Here is a 26,196-nt window from a genome sequence, read left to right on the forward strand (position 1 = left end):
TTCTTTTTAAGAGAGTATAATAGCTAAGCCACTAACCTATACAATGGAAAATCAGCCTAAATAAATTTAAAATTAAAAAATCAATAGGCAATAGTTGTTTTATGTAACACTGTTCAATTCTGAAAGAGCTGATAGCTTTTAGGGGAATAAAAAACAAAATGTGTTATGCCATTTGGGAAATAAGTAAAGCAAATAATTCATATGTGGAACTTTTATGAGTGTCTCAAAACTGCTTAAGGAAAGCTAAGTCAGTATTCCTTGGAGAATCGTGGGTGAAGCAAAGTAGGGAAAGTATTAATTTACCTAGTTTATAAGTAAAGAGAAAAAAATACTTGGCTAAGTTTCAGGATTCAGGGTTTATCAGTTCTGGGGCTAGAATTGCTGATTGCTCATCTGCTGTTCTATATGGTTTATAAAATCTATAGAGATTTAGCAGTACCTACTCACTCTAGGGTTAAAATTTAAGTTCTGATCAAATTCTTAATAAAGAGCTTTACATTTTCTTCATCTCAGTTGAATCTCTCTTGGTTTGCAACCAAGTGTACTACTATGGCTTCTTCTGGAGTTTTATTTAGCTTAATTGAGTATCTGCTCAGTATCTGCTGCAACAAAAGCAGGGCAAACAAAATTATCCACTTGTTAGCGCTAGGTGGATTCTGTAAGAGTTCATTGATAAGTTAATAGTAGAAGATTCTTTTAGCAACTCTATTTTATGATACGTAAATAAAGGCTTACGGAGTTCTTTTACTTGCCAGCTAAATAAAGCATATTTTCAGAAAATATTATTAACACCACTTGAAGTTCATGTAGAAATAAACTTAAAGATCTCAGAATGTTTAAAGACCTTCTCCTATAATGTAAAGGAAAAGAAAGAACATAACTCATTGTGTCTTATATCAATACTAAAATGCAGTGTAAATGATAAATTTTTATTTGTATACATCCAGTTTCATCACTAAAATTTGATGAAAGAGAAAGAAATATCCAAGCCTTTGTTCATTGCTTATAATGGTACCTTGAAAATGTGAGTAGTGATGTCTTTGCATCTGAAATCACTTCCATCTAAAGTAATAGCTGTAGGGATACTGTAAAAGACATAGCAAAGTATTATAGATCATTCTTTGTCATTTATAACACAGATGGACAGCTAAGCCACTTCCCAATGGACATCCTGGGATATATTTGTGAAAGCGCCCAAACCCAGGGACTCTTGACTGATTAAAGAAATAGCAAATCTTCCATCATGGAAAGGCTTAAAAGAAGAATATGTTTTGGAGTGAGCTAGGGAAGATATAGGAAATTGTTGAAGCAAAGCAAAATCAATACGGAGAAAGAGAGAGATTGGGAAAGATGACCACAACTTCTTCCAGTAAATGAAGAACGTGTTTGTATACCTACAAACTAATTCCAAAGATAGAAACTTACCACCTGTAAAATAAAAATGAATGAAGACAAATGAGGTTGAAACAGAACAGAAAAGCTAGAATTTTGAAGATAATTTCTTAGCCTCTTGATGTACATTTAATCCTTATTTGAACAGTTTGCAATTCTGAATATAATAGAGTCTGAGCTAATTGGTTGAGAATGATAATATCCTTTAAAATGAGTTTCTGGCATAATGTCCAGTCTTCTCTAAGCCTATAATTACTGATGTGTGGATGTGAGCAAGGAACTATGTGATTTAGTTGGGCTCAATGAACTAGTAATCATACCCCTGATTGATGTTTGAAACCCTCCAAGGAAGAACCCAGTATGAATAGCATGGCTAAATTCTATAGACAGCTGTACTTAAAGGAAATAAAAGGAATTACAGGATATATGAACTCTACCATCAACTCTTATTTCTGGGAAAATGGTAAAATTTGCAACCCTGCCAAGTATATGCCAGTTAGCATAATTCATTTTGGACATGAGTTAACCATCTAGCTCACAGATGTCTTGAGCCCAAGTGATGTCTCTCACTTAATACCAGATCATATTACTTACTAATTTTACTAAGCTACATTAAATCAAAATGTAAAACACTTAATTCCAAGTAGGAGACAACATGAGGTAGGAATCAGAACACTTGGAAACTTGGAAAAATGATTTCTCACTTATGGGCCTCCTGCCCAAAAATTTGATGATAGATTAGATTATGTCTCAGGTCCTCTCCAGCTCTAAAATAAAACAAATGGCCAGTCCTGAACCACAAAATTACAAATGTTGGTCTCTCTAACTGGTATAAAGCCATTATCTTTCTATAGCATGTCCAAATCAGAAAACTGGATAAAATCCATCTATGATAAAGGGTATGCACAACAATTAACTCTGAAGATCAATATCCTATCCTCTAGTAGAAACAACCACAATCAGTTGAATACAATTTAATAGAATCTCAAAACATAAGTGCCAACAAACACACACACACACACACACACACATATATACACACACAAGAAACAACACAGCCAATAGAACAACAACAACATAAAAGGTTTAATTATCCTGGAGCATGACTTGGATATACTATAAAATTATTATAATTGATTGAGCAAAGAATGAGAGTTAAAGTTACCAAGCAAAAAGCAATAGACTGAAACCAGTCAACTCAGAGGCCAGGAGGCCATATGTGGACATGCCCCTGGTTAACACTGATAAACTGTTAATAGAGCCAATGCTAAACCTTCAGAGTTATGAATTATTGCTCCTTAGGGATGGCTTGTGAGCAATTTGTATTGTAACTGAAGTCTTCATGCTCAGCCTTCTTTTTCTGCCTTCTTCCTTTCTTGCTAGCATGATAATTCTTCAGCAAATTCTCTGTCTCCAAACCTCCTTTTTAGTCCCATGATACAACTCCTGATCTTTCAACCTCTTTTAGAGAGCTGTAAGGCATATTTTCATATCCATAAAAGTCATGAAAAAGCAATAAAAAGACATTAGTAAATACTTAATCTGCATTGTATCCTATTAGCATGTCATAAAATACATGCTATCAAACAAAATATCCATAAAAATAATATTCATTCTGAGAATATATTATGTGGTTCCAAAGCTACCCACCTCCTGGAAATTCTGCCTTGCCTTGTTCTGTGACATTACTCAGCCAACCCTCTTTTCCAGCCTCCCCAATAGCTTCTGGAATCGGTTTCCTTCTCTTTTTTTTCTAGAGATATTTTTTTTATTTCAGCATATTATGGGGGTACAAATGTTAAGGTTACATATATTGCCCATCCCTCTCCCCCCTCAAGTCAGAGCTTCAAGCGTGACCATCCCCCAAACATTGCACATCTCACTCATTATATTTGTATATACCCATCCCCTCCTCCCCCGTCACACCTGCCCGACACCTGATAAATGTTATTCCTATATGTTCACTTAGGTGTTGATCTGTTAATACCAATTTTCTGGTGAGTACATGTGGTGCTTGTTTTTCCATTCTTAAGATACTTCACTTAGTAGAATGGGTTCCAGCTCTATCCAGGAAAATATAAGAGGTGCTATATCATCATTGTTTCTTAAAGCTGAATAGTACTTCATGGTATACATATACCACAAAGCAACAAAGTTCAACCCAACATAATGAACAGAAATCTGCCCCACCTATCAGTTATCTCAATAAATGTGAATGACTTGAACTACCCACTCAAGAGACATAGACTGGCTGAATAGATAAAAAAAAAAATACAAGCCAAGTATCTGCTGCCTTCAGGAAACACATCTAACCTACAAGGATGCAGTTAGACTAAAGGTAAAGGGGTAGAGAACAATATTTCAAGCAAATGGAAGCAAAAAGAAAGCTGGCATGGCAGTGCTGATTACAGATAACTTAGTTTTTAAATCAACAAAAGTAATAAAAGACAAAGAAGGTCACTATATAATGGTGAAGGGTACAGTTGAACAAGAAGACATAACAATTCTAAATATATATACAGCCAACCTAGGTGCACCCAGATTCACAAAGCAAACTCTACTTGATCTAAACAAATGGATAAACAACAACACCATAATAGTCTGAGACTTTAACACCTCACTGACAGCACAGGACAGATCCTCCAAACAGAAAATCAACAAAGAAATAATGGACTTAAACAAAACTCTAGAACAAATGGGCCTGACTGACATCTACAGAACATTCTACCCCAAAACCACTGAATATATGTTCATCTCGTCAGCTCATGAGTCATTCTCTAAGATTGACCATATCCTAGGACACAAAGCATGTCTCAAAGAAATTTTAAAAAATAGAAATTATACTATGTATCTTTTCAGATCAGAATTGAATAAATGTAGAAATCAATCCTAACAGGAGTTCTCATTTCTACACAAAGTCATGGAAGCTAAACAACCTTCTGCTGAATGATCACTTCATAAACGAGGAAATCAAGATGGAAATCAAAAGATTCTTTGAACTAAATGACAAAGGAGACACAAGTTATCAAAACCTGTGGGACACAGCTAAAGCAGTCCTAAGAGGAAAGTTTATTTCCACAAATGCCTATATCCAAAAGTCGAAAAGATCAGAAATAGACAACCTAATGAATTGTTTCAAAGAGCTGGAAAAAGAAGAACAGACCGACCCCAAACCCAGCAGAAGAAGTGAAATCATTAAGATCAAATCAGAACTAAATGGTTTTCTTCTTTTTCATCTTTCCACTGACCATGGAATTGCCTTTCACTCGGTCTTCTGTTTTTCTTTCTCTATTTCATTTCCTGGGGGAGCTTCATTCTCATCCCAGCTTAGTTACGTATTATTAATAGTTGTGTAATGTAAGGCAAGTTATTTAGCATCTCTGTACCTTAAGTTTCTCATCAGTAAATTGGATGTGCTATTTGATGTGAAAATCAAATGAGTTAGCACTTAGAAAACACTTAGAATAATCCCTGTCCCGTAGTAAGTCATCCGTTATTAACCATGACTATTATTTGTTACCATATCATCCTACTCAACACTACATCTCAGACCTTTACTTTGATTTATGATTCTACGTTTCCAAATGCTTTTAAGACATGATCATCATAATATTCTGCTAATATCATCTCAGACATCAACATTTCCATAATGAAAGTTGATTTCTTGAACCGTATTCCCTTATCAACGTGGCTTATCCTTTCAAGTGCCCTCTTCCTATTACCAGAATTACTGTTCTTTAGGTAATCAAGTTGAAATTCCAGAAATTTAACATTTCTCTTTATCATGTTCATTTAATCTTGTTTCTAAACTTGTCAGCTCTGCCTTTGTAATTTATTTTGAATTCACTGAATTTTGTTACTTCCCAGCACCAGATCCTTGTTATTTTACTGAGGGTCTAGGCACCATGACATCCCTACTCCCAGCATCTTTACTCCAACCAAAAAATGTCTTACAAACATTACTTTCAATATGACATTGTCTACTCAGTGTTCTTCTACTCAAGAAGTTGGAATCAAAAAACCTAACTATACTAATAATGATTTAATAATTGGGAATAGCAGAGCCGATGTTACATTTAACGTATGTGTTGAAAATTTAACTTCATAAAATGAAAACTTATTTTAATTAAAATCTGTAAAGTAGAAATAACTTTTTGCTTTTATAGATGATTAATAACATAAGTAGAAAGGATCATAAAAAATGTTCCAGAAAACACAAGGTATCATACAGAAGGGCCAATATTACTACTATCATAATTATGGTAATAATAACTAACATTTATTCTCTACATTAAACTTTACAAAGTATTTTGACATAAAATATTTTACATGGTCTTCACAATAATTCGATGAAGAGAATATTAATAATAACCTAACTTGCAGAAGAAAAGACTGAGGCTCACAGAGGTTAAGCAGCTTAACAGAGGTCATGCTGCCAGGAAGCCCAGAAAGCCAGAACTTGACCTCAGGCTCTTGATTCTAGGCACTGTGCTTTTCCATCACACCTCTAAAAGACCTCAATGATCATTTTTTAAACAACTTACTACATTTTGAAAGCTTGATAGTACCTTACACATAGTGTGCTGTTGATAAATGTGGAGTCAATGAGTGAATAATAGACTAGTTATAAACTTCATACTTTAAATATATTAAAATAAGAGCATGTAATATGCAGAAAACCCAGAACAATTTTCTGAGTTTTGACTTCCACCAGGAAAGCCCCTAGAACTGTAAGCATAGAATTAAGGAAGTTGCTGCCCACAAGGTACTCTGTCTCTCGGATTCTTATGTAACAGTGTAAACATCAGTGTAAACATAAGAATGGAATACCTGAGGAGGAAAGATGTATACAGAAAAAAAAAAAATAGCGAGCATAGAGAATGGGGTGTAGAGAAACAGACTACTGTGCATCCATCCTTTTCCAGAAAGAAAAGAAGGCAGACCTGGCCTTACCATGGCCTAGATAATCTTCTCCTGAAAGATTATCTGTATCCACTTGCTCTAAGCCTCCACTAAATGAGCAGCCTTTTATGTTGTCCTTCCAAACACTTTGATATGCAGAAATAGAGTACCCATCACTGAAAATGGAATACCCCACTCTAAATGAATAAGCTGACAATTTTCTTTTACATTGATCTCTCTTACTAGTGTCTAAGTGTCACTAAGAGTCTGACCATTTCAAGGTGCCCTTGGAATGTCCAGAGGGCTGAGAACCAGCCACCTGGATTACTTTGACTCAACCTAGATGCTGCTTTCCTAAAGAAGTTTTAGCAGTAACAAGAAGCTCTCCTGTGCCACATTCCGCATTAGAATACTGTTGGCACTGAATACCATTGACAGTGAATTTCACCATTGACATGAAGAGGGGAAAATGCTGAATATTAGAAATTTATTGCAGGTAACTCCTAGTAATTTAAAGTGAGGCTTGGTTCTGTCTGATCAAGTAAGCTGATTTCCCAATGACCTAACTGAAGTTCAGGTCTTTAATTCTCTTATCCAATGCCTTTCAAAATTTGACCCTGTTTTAGTGCTTCCTTATTGTCTTACCCAGCTGCCTCAAGTACTTTACTGCCTGCTCTGGCCAACCTGGGCCCCTCTCTTCAAAGGCTCCACTTACCTTTGCTCATTCTAGTCATTCTTGAAAGGATTTGTAAAAGGTTATATTCTGGAAAATTTTAAGCATACACAGAAGTAAACAAAATAGTACAATAACTCCCCATGTACCCCTCACTCAGGTTATCAGCTCTTGGTTAATTTGGAAAGATATTTTCTTCTCCTCTATGCTCAAATTCATTAAAGTCTATCTCAAATCCTATGCTCTGTAATGAAATTTCCTCCCCAACTATTCCAGCCCAAATTTGCTTTTACCTTCCTGATCTCTTATAGACCAGTATCAGTGCCTGACATTTTGTTATCTGATAATTTTTTTCCTGTTATTATACTCAGTACAAGCTCTCTAGGTACACAGGTAAGTGCCATGTATGTTTCATATATAGTGAGTTTCTCAATAGCTAATCTATATAACTAAACTTCATGATCTATAGGTATACTATTACTAGTTGGCAAAAACAGAGTACAGTGTCCAGAAAATATTAAAGAATATTATTACTGTAGTATCACAAAGTATCTGCTTCTGTTTAAATTCATTAGCCAAAAGATCAGTAACAATTTCCTATTTTTCTAATCATTATCTTCATAGTTAACAACTCATATAATAGTAATATGAATAAAAATATGTAAAAACTTTTACAAGTGTAAATATAATTAGCCTTTATATCAAAAGTTGTCCTTTGAATATAAAATAGCCTAAAATTATAGAATTGACAAAGATGAACCTATGATTTTTAAGTGTCAGTACTGTCTTCTTTTTCTTAATGTTTAATATTCAGATTAATGTTAATGATTAATATTCAGATAGTTCAACTTACATTGCCTATGATTACAGAAATTATGAAAATGAAACAAAATTTAATTTTCCTGGATATATTTTATGCTCTGGAAATAATAGTGATGATAATTTAAAACATTTAAACCTGAATCGGATATATGTGTCTCACTGTTCACTTGACTATTTTAAATAAGACTTAAAATTATTTGATGAAGTATTCAGATATTTCTCAGTTGCAAATTACTTGGAACTGACTTTTTTAATCTGCTAATATTGCATAAACATTATTCTTACAACCATACCAAATGACTAGCAGGATTCAGAAGTGAATTATTACTTCATGATGGAAATGGCCACTGGGAAAATGTGAATATGTGTTGAACGGGTAGCCCACTCACTCCACTTTCCCAGAACTTCCAATATTTATAGCATCAGTTAGCATTTCAGTGAAAGAAGAATATGGTCATTTTGGTGCTGAAATTAGTGCACAAAACCATACTTTTATACCCTAGGGATCTTCTGCATCATAGCATTTTGCTAATAAGCTTCATTAATATCTGGCAATATGTCTTTTATTTAAATGACTTGATAACAGTTTCAAAGGCAAGAACACTCTGGATAGCACTTTATTTTGTGCTTATAGTTGGAATGTGGACAAGAAATCAGAGTCAACTGCTGAAGCAGTAGCCAAGTTAAAATGGATTTAAATTGAAGGAACAATAAGTTTATCAAAGTGCTATTATTTTAGATGCCACCCTCTAGGAAAAGTACAGTGTACAACTGATTTTATAGCATGTGACATGCTTTGCTTGAGTTCATCACTCACATTACTGATGATTAGAGGAACAAAAAGGGTTGGATGAGGAAATAAAAGAAAATCCACCTTAGGCTTTCTTGCTTGCTTGCTCTTAGAAAGACCTACTAATTAGCCTTTCGATTAACTAAGGTGAAGCCATTCAAGGCTTTGGTAACAATGAAGTGAAACAACATTAGTACATTCACATCAGCTCATTTCAACAAAGGTACCTGATCTTCTCTTTGTTACCACACCAGTCCACTTGCAATGAGTGTTTTCACACTTTCTGATTCAATCTGTCCAAGCTGTGATTTTTTTCTGCCTGATTTGAACAAGTTCTCTGAAAGGCCAGGTTATTTAAGGTAAAGTGTGGTTGGCAAAAGTTGTGCCACATTATTTCTGTTACCAGCAAGTATTGTTTTCTCCTTGATATTATGTTTATTTGCAAATAATCAGAAATGCATTGCAAATTTAAAACAATATTTTATCCTAAAGCTCACAACTCTCTTAGTTTTGAAATAACTATATTACCAATCTGGAAAGCTTAAAAATAGAGAAAAATTCATGGGCTGAATGGGACAAAAAGGAATTGGTTCTTCTCTCATATATACATTCCATGGAGAATGCAAAGTGTGGGCATTCTGGAGGATTCCCTATAACCTGATTCTCCCTTGCAAAGGAGGTTGGAGTTCATGGTTACAGTGCTATTTGGAAAAGGGCCTCAAATTCTGAGACACTGACCAATTTCTAAGGACCTTGAGTTACTTTGTAAAGTACCATAGAACACAGTAACAATATTGATTGAATAGGTTAAATTATGAAGCGACTCACTGCCTTCAACAGATATTCATTTATCTCTTTATTTATTGAGTACCTGGCACATATGAACAAGCACCAGGCTACACATGCCATTCTAGCCTGAGGAGTCCAACAGACATGCTCACTGCCCCCATGGAGCTTTCCATTCAGCAGCAACAACAGTACAAAGAATTATCTTTGCACAGAGGGGGAAGAAATGACATTTAGCTGATGGCTGACTCAGAAAGGTTTCATTGAAGCAGTAGCATTGGAATTGTGTCTTGAAGAATAGGCTTTTGAAAGACAGAGGTGCATTCCTGGTGGAGGAATTAAACAAGACAAGAAAGACTAAAAAGCATGGAGCACGTTAAGGGGTTATGAATAGTGAGATTTGTCTATAATGCATGACAATTCATTGAGTCTCCACTATAAACAAGGTTCCGTTCTGAGTTCTCAGGATAAAGCAGTTTTTAAAAATGGACACTGCACTTTGGAGTCAACATTCTTATGGAAACGGGTCAGCAATAAAAACCAAATAGGTCTATAATATAATGGCAGATGGTAGAAGTGTTAATCCATTCCAGCCTCGTTTTTCTCCTTACTACCCTTGGAACTCATCAAACATGATCTTGCCTAAGGGCTTTGCACTTGCCATTCCTTCTACCTGGAACACATATTTTGAAAACATTCACAAGGCTCACTTCCCTCACTTCCTTAAGATCTTTGTTCAAATATCCCTTACCAGGGAAGCTTTCCTTATTAAGGAAGCAACCACCACTCTTCCCCAACACATCCTATGTCCTTTCCTGGCTTTGATTTTTTCACCATAGAAGCTACTGTTATCTGGCATGCTACTTAACTTGTTTGCTTACTGTTTCTTTCCCCAATGGAAAGTAAGCACCATGAAAGAAAGGGATTTTTATCTATTTTTTTACTGCTATATTCTCAGTATTAGGACAATACCTCGCACATTCAAGAAAGACTTATATTATGAAGAAATATGATGAAAAATAAAGTGGTCAAGAAAATTATGTGCTGCTATTTTAGAGGGAAGCTGGGAAAGGTCTCCGTAAAGAAAGAATATTTGAATAAGAGAGCAGGACGTCCGGCTTCTGACTGGGAACCTTCTTGCCGTCAGCAACCAAAGAGAGAATTAAATATGGGTGATGTTGAGAAAGGCAAGAAGATTTTTGTTCAGAAGTGTGCCCAGTGCCACACTGTGGAAAAGGGAGGCAAGCACAAGACTGGGCCAAATCTCCACGGTCTCTTTGGGAGAAAGACAGGTCAGGCTGCTGGATTCTCTTACACAGACGCCAATAAGAACAAAGGCATCACCTGGGGAGAGGACACACTGATGGAGTATTTGGAGAATCCCAAGAAGTACATCCCTGGAACAAAAATGATCTTTGCCGGCATTATGAAGAAGGGAGAAAGGGCAGACTTGATAGCTTATCTCAAAAAAGCCACTAATGAGTAATAATTGGCCACTGCCTTATTTATTACAAACCAGAAATATCTCATAACTTTTTTTATGTGTACCATAATTTAATTGGTCTCATACACCAGAATTCAGATCATGAAAGAGTGACAAGAATATTTTTGTTGGACAGTCCTGATTTAACTAAGACTGGCTTGTGGTTAATTCAGGTTTTTGAATTCTGATAGTAATTCCAATACAGTAAATGCTATCACTGTTTCCCCCCTTCTGAAGACGCGATTGGATTAATTAGTAGTGTTCAACCTTTCACACGGATGGTAAATTGCCATTTCAAAACCTGTTGAAGATTGGTTTTATATTTAGATTTATATAACTGGTTATGTGAATATATTTAAATACTAGGGAAATCGCTTCACTGTCTTGGAACCAAGCAAGACTCACTGGTGTTTTAATTTGTGTTTATTAGCCTGTTAAAGGCGAGGGCTGGAGATAAGGTAGCAATGTTTACTTTATATATTTTTGGTCTTCGCTATGCCAATCCAATTTCCCTATGTCTACTAAAATGCTGCCTTTTATTTATTGAAAGGCATTTTAGTGTGGTTTATGTGTAATATCAAATAAAGAATATTTAACACTTAAAAAAAAGAATATTTGAATAAAAATCTGAACAAAAAGAAGGAACAAGCCACATGACTATCCGAAGAAAGAGTTTTCCAGGCAGAGAGAACATCAAGGGCAAATACAGGAGCATCCTTGGCTAGAGGGGCATAAGCTAAGGAGGAGAGTGATGGAAAATGATCTCAGAGAGATAGGATGAGCCCTGTTAAAGATGCGGACTTTATTCTGGATGAGATGGGAAACTCTGGAGTTGTTGGATGTACTACAGGAGAGCAGAAACAGATAGGTAGAAAGGCAGTAGTCCAAATAATTTAGATTGGTATGAGAGCAGTTAGTGGAGGTATAAGATTCAGGATGTATTTTGAAGGCACAGTTGATGGGATTTGCTGATGGAATAGATGACTATGGTAAGAGGGTGATATCAAGGGGGGGAATACAAGGATTTAATCCAGAACAACTGTATAATGGAGTTGCCATCAATTGAGATGGGAAGACTCTGAAAGGAGCAGATTTGGCAGAGGGAGGATGGGTAGAAATTAAGAGTTAGATCTGGAGGTGATAAATTTGAAAATGCCTATTAGATATCTAAGTGAAGGTATTGAGTAGGCCGTGAAATTTTAAGTCTGAATCTCGAGAGAAAGGTCAGAGCTAGAAATATAAATGTGGAATTCATCAGTGTATAGATGGTATTTAAAACCATGGGAGTAGATGAGATCACCAAGGGAATTAGTGTTAATTAGAATAAAACCCACAAACATTTGCATAGTGCTTTACCATTTACCAAGCACTTACATATCAACTGGAAAATTGTGGGAGTTAAGATTGAAAATCTAAGTTGGTCTTGAAAATGAAAAGTGAATGAGAACTAAAAAGTAATATGAGAGAATGCTGACTACACGGTGCTTTAGAAGTGATTGCATTTGGAGAATAAGGTTGTTAAAGACAATTCCAACTCTTTGATTTGGAACTATAAAAATGTAGGGTGGGAGGGGATGTGCAGAGGGATGATGATAACTATTATTTTGAACATGGTGAGTTTCTGGTGCTTTAAGGATATCCAGATGGTTCAGGAGGAGAAGGGAACTCTTTAACAAAGCCAAGCCCTGTTCTTCCTTCAAGACTCAGTCCTGACATCACTTCTGCCAGAAAATCTTTCTCCTTCCAGCCTCCTAGTCTGAGTTAGAGTTGTTTCTATCTTTCCACAGCTTCCATCACACCCTTAGGATTGCCTCTTCACCCTTTTGTTTCTCACTTAGTTCCTGAAAGAAATTAGACCACTGAGTTCCTTAAAGAGAAGGATTTTTGTCTTTCATGCCTGCATCTTCAGCACCTTGGACACTGCCTGAGATGTATCAGGCACTGGATAAATGCGAGTAGATTGATGGATGAATGGATAGCAGCAACGAGATCCAACTCAAGCTGTTTATGTTTGTACTAAAATAAACCAGTATGGCTTTGTGGAGCCCAGAAGTAAAATAGAGAGAGCATAAAGTGATATTAAAGGTCATATTTCAACTACAGCTTGATCTCAATCAAGAAGGACCTATTCTGTATGAAATATTTTTCAGGTCACCTGGCCACCAGATTGAGATATCAAAATTTGAAATATTCACCACACTAAGAGACCTGGTGGCCACATTATATTGTCTAGATGTTTGGGGATGAAATGAAGCATTAAAAACTGCTCTCTGAATACTTGTTGTTGTTGTTGTTATGAGGTTGGGACCAATGCATTTATATAGGACTTTTCCCTGGTCTATTGAGTTTGACAGATGACCGAATAAGATATGTGAGAGGAAGCAAATTTGAAGTGGAATAGATAGAAAACTAAGCTTAATATCTAGTGTAATTCAATGAATATTGAGCACCTACTTTGTGTCAGACATTATATTTGATACTATGAATGTAATAATGATCAAAATATAAGTGTTCTCTTCCATAATGGAGCTCACAGTCTAGTAAATGTAATAATAATAATAGCTAACATTTAGATAATTATGTGTGCCACACACCATGCTCGGGGCTCTACATGTATTAGATCATTTAGTCATCAGGATAACCCTATAGAGATGCATGCTGTTATTACCCCTATTTTATAGATGGAGATACTGAGAGAAAAGGACTTTGAGTAACTTGCCTAAAGTCACCCATCCTGAAAGCAGTGAGGCCAGGATTGGAATTCATATAGCATGGCTCTGGAACCTGTGGTCTTAAGCACTACACTTTATGTATAAAACATGGAACAAATATTTATTGCAATTTAAGAATGTAACATTAAGTTGCTGAGACTGGTATTAGAAGAAAATGCTCAGGAAATTAGCTGATGACTTCAGAGGACAAAAGAAAAAATGAAAAGTTTCTAACTAACCAGCTAAATATAAGAATGAATAAGAAACAAGGAGACAAAGACCAAACTCAAGTGTGAAGGATATGTTTCACATTAAGCATTTTTAAAAAATTCTGCATTCCAAGGGAAAGCATTAGAAAATAGTTTTGCATTGTAAGTCCTTAAATGGTATGTCACCCAAGTCTGATATGCCTGGGCCCACCAAATATGTCAATGCATTGCTAGCACAGTGCTCCTCTGGGGAAGATGTTTGTACCGTGAGTGTCTTAAAAGCATTTGTGTCAGAGATATATTGCTGAGGAATCACAGCCTGGCTGTGATGTGGAAGGTTTTTCTGAAATTTACCAATATTTCTTGAAAGCCTCATATTTCTTTCAGTGGCTTCTGTTCTGACTCCTGGTCACTAGCTCCATATTTTCCTCATGTAGTGCTCTCATGTCTGACATCCTAAAGTTGTAGATAGCCAAAGAAGAAGCCAAAACCATTCCATATTCTAGGAATGAGCTTCCTATATTAACAGCCATGGAAGTACGGAATAGTCATTAAATGCTTGGTCTTGGGACTCACAGTGACCATCACTCATTGTATAATCTCTCACACCACCTCGGTTTCTTCATCTTTAAGATGGATTCAACATTAATTTCTCCTTATAGGATTATTGTGGTGATTAATACATATAAAGTGCTTAGTACAGTGCCTGACCCAATACATTTTAGTTATTATCATCATCATCACATTATCAGCATCAACATCTTTGATCATTTATGATAAGCACAGTTCCCAACTGAGATTAGGCAAAACCTATTCAAAAAACAGGAAGTCAAATTTTGTTATTATTTTTCAAGTGACTGTAGACAGGTTTTTAGTAAAGAAAATGTGTAAATACATGGCTAAATAGAATTTTTGTAATGCAGTAGCTCTCAGGTTGATAGCATTTCCATTTAAAATATTTCTGACATGTTCTTTGGAGAATTAATTCTTCTCTTAATACCAAATCACAGCTCTTTAGGCACCACATTTTTAATTTGGTAAGTATAGAAAACTTATGCATATCAACTTTCTTCCTCATTTTGAGTGTGTTAGTAAAGCATTGGTTAGTAAAGCATTAGTAAAGCATTGGTTTCTACCTTTGAATGAGCTTGATATGAATTACCCGTTGCCACTCTGGGCTATTGAGGATGTCTACTAAGCTCTCTCTCTCTCTTTTTTTTTTTTTTTTTTTTTTTTGAGACAGAGTCTCGCTTTGTTGCCCAGGCTAGAGTGAGTGCCATGGCGTCAGCCTCGCTCACAGCAACCTCAATCTCCTGGGCTCAAGCGATCCTCCTGCCTCAGCCTCCCGAGTAGCTGGGACTACAGGCATGTGCCACCATGCCGGGCCAATTTTTTGTATATATATTTTTAGTTGGTCAATTAATTTCTTTCTATTTTTGGTAGAGACGGGGTCTCCCTCAGGCTGGTTTCGAACTCCTGACCTTGAGCAATCCGCCCGCCTCAGCCTCCCAAAGTGCTAGGATTACAGGCGTGAGCCACCGCGCCCGGCCTAAGCTCTCTTTTTACTCATATAAAAATGTATAGATGGGTACAACATGAAATTTCCAATTGTTTATGGTGATGCTTTCAGCTTTGTTTCAATCTAAGGTCCCAATAATTTTTGAGCCATGATTGTCTCTTGGGAGTCTGCTGAAGCCTATGGACCCTTTTTAGAGTAACGCTTTTAAATGCATAAAATAAAATCATAGCATTACATAGAAAAACAATTATATTGATATGTGGCTAACCAAATATTTTTAAAACACAAAGTTGTGGTATAGGAACATTTCTGACTCTTTAATAAATTATTGAACACTGAGACCTAGCAGCAGGTCTAACAACTATTATACTGACTAACGTAAAAGTTATTTCAAGATATCTGCAACCACTGTAATATAATATGAAAATATCTATGATTTCCATGGACAACAAAGTCAGAAGTTCTTCTTCTACTACTGCTATTGGTGGCAAACATAATGGAAGGTCATACTGTATTTCTGTTAGAAGTAACTGAAAATGAAGATAAAATTTTTTCTCACCCAAGTTCACAGACCCCCCCTGAATTTCTCCAGATTCCTAGATAAAGATCCCTTGATAAAAAAAAGAAAAAATTTACTCACTTTGTGATGAATATGCTGAAATACAGTTTCCATACTTTTTTGATTAATTACTATTATTTTTATAAATATCTTAATTGTATTAAATTTATCTTTGCTCTTTCAAATACTATACCCACACTATAGAAAAAGAAGAAAATAGAAAGAATAATAAGAATCACCTATAACACACCCACCTAACATATTTCTGCTAGTATTTTTATGTACTTCTTTCCCATTATTTTGTAATTGCCATAATCATACTATGTGTGTAATTTTGTATCTACTTTAACTAATCATTGTATCATAAGCATTTCTCATGTTGTCCTATAATGTTTACAAGCATTAAAAGTTTTAATGATTATATATTTTCTGTCTCATTTAGCCATACCTTTTCTGCTGGATAGCAACATTGTTCCTACTATGAGTTGCATGTTTCATGTAATGTGCACTGTCTGTGATAAATTTGAAATATGACTAATTCTTTAAGTAAACAATCAGGAAAAAATAGTTAGAAGATGTAATAAGGGTTCAGAACTTACCATACATTATTTTACTGTAATCCTTACAATGAGCCTCCTTTTTATTATAAATTAACTTTTTGTTTTATAATGGTTATCGATTTATAGGAAAATTATGAAGACGGTACAGAGAGCTCCCATATATGCTACACCCAATTCTCTTATTATTAACATTGTACATTAGTATGGTATATTTGTTAAACTTAATGAACCAATGATACAGTGTTATTAACTAATATCCATACATTATTCAGATTTCCTTAGTTTTTACCTAATATTCTTTTTCTGTTCCAGGATCCCATCCAGGATCCCACATTACATTTAGTTGCCATGTCTCCCTAATTTCCTTCTGGCCGTGACAGTTTTATAGACTTTTCTTGTTTTTGATGATCTTGACAGTTTTCATGAGTGCCGATCAGGAATTTTATAGAATGTTCCTCAATTTGGAATTTGTCTGATGTTTGCTTATAATTATACTGAGATTATGGAATTTTGTGAGGAAGACCATAGAAATAAAATACTGTTCTCATCACATCAAAACAAAAGTATATACTGTATCAACATGATATTGCTTGTTAATGTTAATCTTTAAGACTTGGCTAGTGTAGTGTTTTTCAGCTTGATCTACCATAGAGTTGCTCTGTCATCCCTTTCCATACTGTACTCCTTGGAAGGAAGTCACTTGTGCAACCCACAATTTCACGGTGGAGGGTTATGTTTTACCCCCTTACATAGCTACATAAATTATCTGTAATTTTTCTGCATCAGAGATTTTTCATGAGCCTTTTTTAATGGATGAACAAACAAAGGCTTAGAGAGATTAGGGAACTAGCTCAAGTTGCAAAGTGTTCTGTGCTTTTTACTGCTACAGCTCACTACCTCTCCTCCACTGCACTGCATAGAAAGATACTCCTTACATAAACATACCTAACTGTGCTTTGTCGGCTGAGCCCTTCCCAAGCTGACAGGGCTGTTTGGAGTCACTCAGCAACAACTCTGATATTGGCCTATTTCAGAAGATATGTGTTCATTCAGCAAATAGCATGTGTTTATTTGCAAATATCAGGTTCTCTCTGAAGTCCAAGCAAGCAATTCTAAAACCACTAGATGTTACTCAATTTTGGAGAAGGATGAGACAGAGGAAAGGACTGAATGAATTCCTGCTTTAATATATGTGTCTACATTCTGTTTATCTCAATTTATTCACTGAAAAAAATATTCCTCTATATGTACCCAACACCTTTCTAGGCACCAGGCATACCACAGTAAATGGAGTCCCTTCTTCATGGAATATTTTAGTGGGAGGGAAAGAATATAAATAAATAAATGCATCCTTGATATTATGTCAGTCAGAAGTAAAATAAAGCAGAATAAAGGAACAGAATGCTCAAGGGAGGCCTCTGAAGGAAGGACATTTGAGCAAAGACCTAAGTGATATGAGGCAAAGGCATACCAGGTGGAAGGAACAGAAACGTCAGAGGCCCTCAGGATGCGCTTTGCTCGCTCTGATAGAGGAACAGCAATAGGGTGTAGTTAGTGGACAAAAATTAAGGTTGTGAGATTGGCAAGATGGCTGACAGTAAAAGTTCATGGACCATAGTAAAACTTATGGATTTTGTTCTAACCATGATGGGTAACAGAGGAATAAAATTATAAAGTTTGTATTTTAAAAACATTACTCTGGCTCCTATGTTGGAAACAGACTGTCAGGGGCAAGAGTAGACGCAAGCAGATTAGTTAGGAAGCTGTCGGAGTAGTCCAAGAGACAGATAATGATAGCTGAAACTAGGGTAATAGCAGGGGAAATGGTGAGAAGTGGACAGATTAAATATGTATATTTTGGAGGTAGCCATGACAAGATTGGCTGATGAATTTTTGAACACTGGGAGTAAGAAAAGGGGAGAAATTAAAGATGACTCTGAAGTTTTTGTTCTGAATGGTGGTACCAGTTACTGAGATGGAAAAGATTAACAGAGAAGCCGTTTTATACACATTAAGTTTGAAATAACTATGGACATCCTGGTATTGAGCAAGTAATTGAGCCTGAAGTTTACAGGAGACATTGTGCCTGGATAGTTATTGACATATAGATGATGCTGAAATCCATGGGATCAGATGAGATCATCTATGGACTAAGTATGAACAGAGAAGAGAAAAGGTTGCAGAAAAAGGATACAGAAAAAGAGACTAGAAATTGCTAGTGTAGTTGCTCACACTAAGAAATAATTATGACAGAAAACTAGAAGAATGTGGTATTCTGGAAACCAAGTGAAGCAATTACTTGAGGGACATAGTGATCATACATGTGATATGATGCTAAAGAAGTTGGATAAGATCTCTCAGTTTTGGTGGTTATGTGAAATTCTCTTAACTTGGATAGAGGCTATCTTGCTCTCCTTGGATGAGCATTCAGATGTACGAATTCATAGCTTATTCCTCTTATTGGTCTAAGAGACAAACAGAGGCACAGAGATGGGTATATTCACATAGTCTAGTCAATCTTATGGTTATAATCAAAGTAGACCATGACATACAGATCAAAGGTAGAAGCAGCTGAGAAAAGAAAATAAAGCCAAATTTGTCAACATGGTCTTTCAGGGACTCTTACTTTCCCTAAACCAGCAACATAGATACCATCCCTGAACTATTATTACATTATCAAAAAGCATAGTCAATTATGCCTACATAAATATTAAAATACTGTACAAAAAACTAAAAGCCTTAGATAGGTTAAAGATGATAGGTACAAAGATAAAATAAGATTAAGGTTATTATTTTGTCATTGACAAATAAATGATACTCAACATAGATAAAATGGGTAATCCCACATTTAAAAATAGTATTTCCTATACTGATAAGTTTGGATAGTTGAAAATTACATCTCATGCAGAAATATTATTCCAGGCCCTTGTTTATTATAGAGTGGTAGTTGGAACAAAATATCCATTCAATTGGCTTCAATAACTAACGTACAAAAAAATCTTCATTGAACACAATTTCAGCCTTATAAGTATGACCACCATGTAATTAAAGACTGTAAATTCCTTAATGTGGAAGCTATACCTTGTATCCCTCATAGTACTCAGCATAGTACTGAGCACATAGCAAAGGCTCAATAAGTACCAGTTGGGTGGGTGGGTGGGTGGTTGGCTGACTGGCTGCTTGGTTGGTGAGTTGGCTGGTTGATGAGACTGAGCAGGATTTCAGTGCATGACTAAGAAGTTAAAAAGAGAGATTATATTTGTTAAGTGTTTTCAAACTTGTTCTAAGATCTTCTGCCTTAGGCAGAAATTTTTTTCAAATAGGAAGTTTATTCATCCAACAAACATTATAGATCTCCTATAGAGCTAAACTATGATGCCAAAATGAATAAGAAACACAGAACAGAATTAAGACCTTTAGAGTTCCAAAGCATTGAAAGGGTAATGACCTCATGTGGAAATCAAAAGAGAAATCATGCTTAATAATGAAACTAGGATAAGAACACCTAATAAAGTTCCTATTTTTCCACTGATAACTATTTTGATGACCCCTTGTTTAGAATATACTAAAAATCAGATTCTTTCCCCTAAATTTTATGCCCGAGGTGCCATTCTTAGCCTATTGGTTAATTCAACAATAAAGGCACAATATCTTCATCCCTGAAGTTCATAGTGTAACTGAGGAAAACAGTGTTAAAAAATTAAAACATAAATGTGAAAAACAATACAAGTGTGATATTTACAAAGTACTAATAAAACATAGATAAAATGGCAAATATTGCCTGAGCAACTAAAACAAGGAACCAAGGAAAAGAGAAAGCGTTAAGAAAAAGATGTGGGTAATATCAAATAGAACAAAAACAATACATAATTACTTTAATTTTGAATTACTGTTAATATTGTTTACATTGATTTTAACAGGAAAATATGAATAACGGATTAAATTTGGAGTGAGGCATGATTTTATTCTTTAAACATTATTTTTCATGTAGCCTATGATTACATTGTCATGTTAAATTTGTGTATCACATCTGCCTGTCTCATGGTAGAAGAATTCCATCAAAACTATTCATCCCATGAAATGAGCAAAAGCATTGCTGGATTTACAGGCCTAGCAATGTTTCCTCTTCTGTTTATTTAGTGATTTCATGCATTTGAAATAATATACCCACATGGAAAATTCAGGAACTTGGATTTATCTTGCACATTTATATTAGGGAAAGGAAGATGATAGTATTTATAGGCGTTTCTTCTCCTCCTCTTATCTAAATGATAATTTGGGAAACTTTGTTAAGTCTAGAGCATATCCGGATAAGAAGATGTTTTAGACAACTAGTCTCAAATACCTAAATTGTGAAAATAGAATAGATAACTGATGTTTTTCGATGCTGAATCTATCATAGTTGTCAATTAGTAGTCACATCCACTCCTACTTAAAATAGCTTAGCTTCTTATATAACAGTATTCTCTGTAAGAAGAAAAAAATAGTTTTAAATGATTGCTATGAAACCAAAATTACTATTCTAGCATAAAGTATGATTACAGGAAGAAATTATAGCTGTAGTCTATATTACAGTCTGCTTTATATCCTTAGAAAATATAATGGTAAAGAACAATCAGATGACTTCTGAGGCCAACTTTAATTCAGTAGTACTCATTTATACACATTCCCTTTATGACTTAGGAATATAGATTTTTGAAATCTAAAATTTCTTATTTCCATTTTAACCATACCCTTTTTATTATTAATAATATTATTTCTTCAAAATATTACAGGGGCACAAATGTTTTTGGTTACATAGATCACTTTTGTTATGCTTGACTCAGGGTTATAAGTGTGCCCATCACCCAGATAGTGTTCACTGAACCCATTAGGTAGATTTCACCCATTCTCTCCTATGCCCTTCCTCCTGCTTGATTTCCATGAGTTTTACTTCCCCCTATGCACATGTGTGCTCATCGGTTAGTTCCAATTTAATAGCAAGTACATGTGGTGTTTGTTTTTCCATTTTTTAGATGCTTCACTTAGGATAATTGTCTCCAGCTCCATCCAAATTGTTGTATAAGGCATTAATTCATCCTTTGTGGCTAAGTAGTATTCCCTGGTATATATACACTGTTTTGTTAATCCACTCATGAATTGATAGGCACTTGGGTTGATTCCACATCTTTGCAATTTTGAATTGTGCTGCAATAAACATTTGAGTGCAAGTGTATTTTGATAAAATGACTTATTTTCCTTTGGGTAAATACCCAGTAGTGGGATTGCTGGATCAAATGGTAGGTCTACTTTTAGTTCTTTGAGGAATCTCAATACTATTTTCCATAGAAGTTGCACTAATTTGCAGTCCTACCAACAGTGTATAAGCGTTACTTTCTCTGTGCATCCACACCAACATCTATAGTTTTTGGACTTTTTAATAAAAGCCATTCTAACTGGGGTGAGTGATATCTCATTGTGGTTTTAATTTGCATTTCCCAGATAACTAATAATGTTGAGTATTTTTTCATATGTTTATTGGCCATTTATCTATCTTCTTTTAAAAACCTGTTCATGTCTTTTGCCCACTTTTTAATGGGATTGTTTGTTTTTCATTTCTGATTTGCTTGAGTTCTTTGTTGATTCTAGTTATTAGCCCTTTATTGGATAGATAGCTTGCAAATATTTTCTCCCATTCTTTGGGTTGTCTATTTGCTCTGTTGATTATTTCCTTAGCTGGGCAGAAGCTTTTAAATTTAAGCAAGTCCCATTTATTTATTTTTGTTATTGCGGTGATTGCCATTAGGGTCTTCTTCGTATTCTTTGCCTAGGCTAATATCTAGAAGAGTTTTTTCCAACATTTTCTTCTAGCATTCTTATAGTTTCATGCTTTACATTTAAGGCTTTTATCTGTCTTGAGTTAACTTTTTTAGTGGTACGAGATATGGATCCTATTTCATTCTTCTGTATATGGCTATCCAATTCTCCCAGCACCACTTATTAAAGAGCGCTTCTTTTCCCCAGTGTATATTGTTGTCTGCTTTGTCAATGATCAGTTGTCTGTATGTAGATGGTTTTATATCTGGGTTCTCTGCTTTGTTCCATTAGTCTATGTCTCTATTTTTGTGCCATTAATATACTGTTTTGGTTACTGTAGCTTTGTAGTATAGTTTGAAGTTTGGCAGTGTGATGCCTCCAGATTTTAACCACAACCTTTCATGATGACTGTCCAATATAACAGTCCCAACCTCATGTCACAGAGATTGTCTATACCAGCTTCCTCCTCCATTAGACCCAATATTTCCTACTATATACCAGACACTCCACTGTACAAACACCTTACATGTGTCTTGCCTCTCTCCACTTCTCTGCTTCCTGCATTCTGAGTCTGAGTTAATTCTCAAATTTTCTCCTTCTCTCTTAACCCCACATTCAGTAGACCTTAATAATTCCTCTTCAGAAATCTTCCTCTCCTTTATTAGCCCCTGCCATTTGTTTAGTTCAGGGCCTCATTGTCTGTTACCTTAATCAATGCAGTAGTCATTCTGTATTCAAGTGGAACCCTGACTTTACCTCCAGAATTATCTTTAAAAAGTGATTATGCCACTTCCCTCATATAAACCTCTAAGGATTATAAACAAACAAACAAAACAATCCCATTGCCTAAAATACAATGTCTTCCACTATAAAGCCCCAACTAGCATTTGCAGCCTTATACTGTGCTATTCCATCCAGCCCCATGAACTCTCTCACCTGCCCTTTCATGAAATGTGTGTCTACTTGGGTACAAACCCCACACAAGCTCTGATGTTCATGAATTCTGCCTGACCTTTATCCTAAACCATTCATGTCCACCAATTTCATACTTCTCGTCACTACCAGTACCTGATTTTATTTCTTCCTGAGACCACAAATTCTTACCTGATTACCTCCTCTTCCTCATCTTCCTCCCCTACTTTAGAATCAGTGGTTGGTGCTGCTTCTCCAGCTTTGAGCTCTAGCTTCTCACCTTCCCTTTGACCATTTCGTATAAAGCTTTCCAATAAACATCTTCCCCAGATCCCCTCAGGGCTCTTCACCTCAGTGCAGACTCTCATGACTGGCATCATCTCCAGATTTAACCTAATCCTGCAAGTAAAACCCAGATTATGCCTGGACTTTGCATGAAGTAGAGGGAATGCCTCTTCTGGGAATTTCTTTCCCTTCTCTTTAACTTCCCAGATTCCTATTCAAGAAACAGATCACATTTCAATTCCTTTATAGTACCCTCACTGAACTCCCTAGACATTAATTCTCCATATTTTTTATCTGGTTTCCCAAGAGATCTCATCATTTATCTCTTTCCCAAGAGACCTCATCAGGGTATAGCACCTACTCCCTCATATTGTAAAATATACAACTCCCTCAATAGATAATGAGCTTCTTATAGACAAGAATAATATTTTTAAATCCTTTTAAGAATAAGATAAAATATGGGGGTAGGGAGGAGGAATAAAGAGAATGGGAGAGAGAGAGAGTTTTTTTTTAGTATTGAAAGTTGCTTTAAAATATTTTTCTTTACTTTGGCCCACAATAAGGAATGCATTTTAAACCATAAACTCAGTATACACACATACACACACACACACACACACACACACACACACTTGATATAAAAAGTTTCATAGTATTATACCTTGCTTGCTAATGCAGTGGACTTTATTTTGTATCTTTAATGCTAATTCTTGAACTACTAAATTGATTTCTAGAGTGTGGGACATTAGAATTATTTGAGGATATTTAAAATATATTCTCATTCCTGAGTCCCAGCCTCAGAGATTTTTTTTATTTCAATAGATTTAGGTAGTATAAGTATTTTCTGTTACATGTATGAATTAGTGGTGAATTCAGAGATTTTACTATACCTATCGCCCAAATAGTTTACATCGTACCCAATAGATAATTTTTTATCCCTTAGCCCTCCCCCCAACATGTCCCGTTCTGAGTTTTCAGTGTCCTTCTGTATGTGGCTATCCAGTTTTCCTAGAACTCTTTATTGAATAGCATGTCCCTTCCCCAGTGCATGTCTTTGCCTTGTCAAAGATCAGTTAGCTATAGCTGTATGGTTTTATCTCTGAGTTCTCTATTCTATCCCATTGATCTATGTGTCTACTTTTATACCAGTAGCTTGATGTTTTCATTACTATAGCTTTACGTTGGGTGATGTGATGCCTCCAGATTTGTTCATTTTGCTTAGGATTGCTTTGGCTATTCTCAGCCCCAGAGATTTTTATTTACTTGACATGAATGTGAATTGGACACAGAGGTTTTTAAAAGCTGCCCAAGTATTCCTAATATGCCAGCCCGGATGTGAACTACAGGTCTAAATCCTTGCTACTCAAACTATGATCTGTGAACCAGAGACATCGTCATCAGCTGAAAGGTTGTCAGATATGTGGAATTTTGGGTCCCATCACAGAAGTCCTGATCAGAAGCCACATTTTAACAAGATTCTAGGTGTTTCATAAGCACATTAAAGTTTAAGAAGCACCGTTGAGCTTAGAGAACAGGTAGGCAGTTAGATGTAATGGTTAGGAGGGCAGGCTTTTGTGGCCATGGGCAAGTTACTAAATCTCCATGCTTCAGTTTCCCCATCTCCCAAACTAGGACAATGACAGTACCATCTCCAATCACAGCAGCAGTATTATGTCCATAGGATTCCTGTGAGGGTTAAATCAGATAACTCAGATTAAGGATTTTGTACAATGCCTGGCACCTAGCCTGGCACATAACAAGGATAAAATAAGTATCATCTATTTTTATTATTCCCCGGTGCCAGCAAAAGGACTGGCAAAATGAGTAGCAAATAGGAGGCATTCAAAAAATTGTGCTGTGCACTTATTGAAATGAAGACTCAGCAAGGTAAAATAATTCACCAAAGTTATATAACTAGTTTACCCCAAATCTAAGAATACAAAGGATTCCTAAAAATAGATTAAGATTTCTTTGGATGCCTAACCCAGACTGTCTTCCCTGCTGCTAACAGTTTCTAATTTGTAAGGTTTGGGTATTTATTGGAGTGCAAGTTTTACTGAACATCTCTGTATGTGAATCCAGGTACTGGAAACAGTGGTTTCGGTGAGTTCATTTTGCTCTGGCTCATAAAAGCTATCTTGTAGGTTGTCAGAGTTACTTGGAGGCTATTAAACCAGAGTGTCCACGCCAGTTGGCCAGCACTTATTTATCCTCCAGCTTCTGCCCACATTTATCATAATTTAAACTATAAAGTGTGCTTTTTAAAATTATAAAGCATTTTATTTTTGAAGTGTATTTTCTGCTCTTATTTCTGGAATGGAATTCAAAAAACAGTTTTGCCCAGAGAAATTCCTAGCCATTCGCTCAAGCATGAACAGTTTTTCAGAGGAGGGAGGAAAAGTCTCCTACCATATAATCAAGGATTCAGCTCCCATTTTGGTGGGTGAGAAGCAGCCAAGTTTCTCCACTGAAGACAAAACCACAACTGGAGTCAAATTAGAATTCATGCCCTGAGTTGTTGACCTACCTTATAGCCTGGTGAGCTATATTATTCCTTTTTGCCTGAAAAATCATGTCTGAATCAATATATAAAGGGAATGCACCACTTCAAAAGTTCAGACACTAATAGATATGTTGCATTGACTTCTGGCCAAATCAGTGTGACCAGCTTCTTCAGACAGGAAAGGGAGGATTCTCACGGAAAGATTAGTTCCTCTTTCCTCAGCGCAAACATTGATTGGGGTGGTGTGGAGCAGAGAGGAGTGGACACATGAATAAAGGTGTATTTGCCAAAAGT

The 26,196-nt window shown here is 35.8% G+C and overlaps 1 protein-coding gene and 1 pseudogene across 4 annotated transcripts in view; both read left to right on the forward strand.

Moving 5' to 3' along the window:
- MAGI2 (membrane associated guanylate kinase, WW and PDZ domain containing 2) overlaps positions 1-26,196 on the forward strand; it is a 1,296,878-nt gene that overhangs the window by 1,016,216 nt on the left and 254,466 nt on the right. The gene's annotated exons all lie outside the window — the stretch shown is intronic.
- On the forward strand, positions 7,849-11,460 carry LOC105871886 (cytochrome c, somatic pseudogene; annotated as a pseudogene).

The sequence above is a fragment of the Microcebus murinus genome, chromosome 9 (genome assembly GCF_040939455.1).
Source record: "Microcebus murinus isolate Inina chromosome 9, M.murinus_Inina_mat1.0, whole genome shotgun sequence".
NCBI lineage: Eukaryota > Metazoa > Chordata > Mammalia > Primates > Cheirogaleidae > Microcebus > Microcebus murinus.